This window comes from Octopus sinensis, linkage group LG5 (genome assembly GCF_006345805.1).
Source record: "Octopus sinensis linkage group LG5, ASM634580v1, whole genome shotgun sequence".
NCBI classification, from domain to species: domain Eukaryota; kingdom Metazoa; phylum Mollusca; class Cephalopoda; order Octopoda; family Octopodidae; genus Octopus; species Octopus sinensis.
This window is the reverse complement of record NC_043001.1, coordinates 110,285,345-110,287,327: the sequence shown is the minus strand read 5'-3', so window position 1 is coordinate 110,287,327 and position 1,983 is coordinate 110,285,345.

Below are 1,983 nucleotides of genomic sequence, written 5' to 3'. Positions count from 1 at the left end.
ATTAGTGTGGGTGTTGAGAACCATTGACTTGGCATTATTATGGAAGGCTGTAATGATAATAATTAGTGAATTCGGGAGGGAACACATTAGAGAGAATGGGTGGTTCTTTTTTTGTGTTTTTTGGTTTTTTGGTGATTTTTACCTTTTTCCTATATTGGTAGTATACTGGCTGAAAAAATTTCTGTAATATTTCGTGGGGAAGTTTACAGGAGATAAATACAGAGATTAAAACTGTGAAATAGGTTGCGTATGCGACAGGAAAATAAGACAGAGGCGGAAGTGAGCACATGCTAACAAGTTGTGAAGAGCCGTCAGAGTTAATTATATTAATGGTAGGAGAAAAGTAAGAAAAGTGTGATGAAGAGAGGCAAACAAAAAGGAGAGAGAGTTAGGGAGACAATATATAAAAAACAAAATGAAAGACAAAGGCGAGAAAAAGTGAGAGAGAAAGATAAGAAAGTTAGACTGAACTAAATAAAGACAAAGCTTGGGTGAGAATGAAAAAGGAAGAGACGTTGGGATAGAAACTATATTTGCCTTTGTAGATGCTTTAAAATAAACCCAAATTAAATAAATTCACAAGGCCTTTCACAAGCAATTTTGATTAATTAAGATTTTGCTTTTAGTTGTAAAAAGGAAGAAATTCTTAATGGGAAATGTCACTGATTCTCAAAGAAAGTTGTGATTATTTCAACAAATTTCTAACCAGCAGTCCTTGGATCGTAGGTTTTGAGATGCTCTCCTGAATTTTATTGGTTACAAATTTTGGCACAAGGCCATTGATTTCGTGAACCGGGTACAGTTGAATATATCGCCACGTGTGTTTAACTGGTATTATTTTATCACTTTATCAACTCCGAAGGAATGAAAGGCGAAGTCGACCTGGGCAGAATTTGAAAAACAGAACATTGAGACGGACTAAATGCCGCTAAGAATTTTGTTCGACGAACTAATGATTTTGCCTGATGTATATGCGTGTATGTGTGTATGTGTATGTGTCTGTATATGTATGTGAGTGTGTGTGTGTGTGTCTGTATATAGATGTATTCCCATGTATATTTATATATACTTATATACAAACAAACATACACACATACTCATGTATAAAGGTATGCATTAATCTATACATATATACATAGGCGCAGGAGTGGCTGTGTGGTAAGTAGCTTGCTTACCAACCACATGGTTCCGGGTTCAGTCACACTGCGTGGCACCTTGGGCATGTGTCTTCTACTATAGCCTCGGGTCGACCGAAGCCATGTGAGTGGATTTGGTAGGCGGAAACTGAAAGAAGCTTATCGTATATATGTATATATATATATATGTACACACACATATATACGTATACGTATGCGTATATATGTGTGTGTGTCTGTGTTTGTTCCCCTAACATCGCTTGACAACCGATGCTGGTGTGTGTTACGTCCCCGTAACTTAACGCTTCGACAAAAGAGAGTCAAAGAATAAGTACTAGGGTTCCAAAGAATAAGTCGAATAAGTCGACTAAAAAGGCGGTGCTCCAGCATGGCCGCAGTCAAATGACTGAAACAAGTAAAAGAGTAAAAGAGAGTATAGGTACAGAATCGTGAGATTTTGCACACGCGTGTGTCTGTGTGTGTGCGCGTGTTTTGTTTCCAAGGATAATTAAAATATATTATAAGTGCTATCGGCAAAATGGCTGGATTTATAGCATCCTCACTACATCGTTAATAATGCATAGAGCAAGAAATACAAACAACTCATTGCAAATTCATATAAAAATTGAAACATATAAGAGATGACCTCATATTATGTATATAGGTCAATGAAATAATGTTCAATTTGCCGCTACAATATGATTCTTACACACACTTATATAGACACAGACACATACACACACACACACACTCAGAGGAGTATATATATATATATATCTATATATATATATATATATATATATATATATATATATAATATATATATATATATATGTGTGTGTGTGTG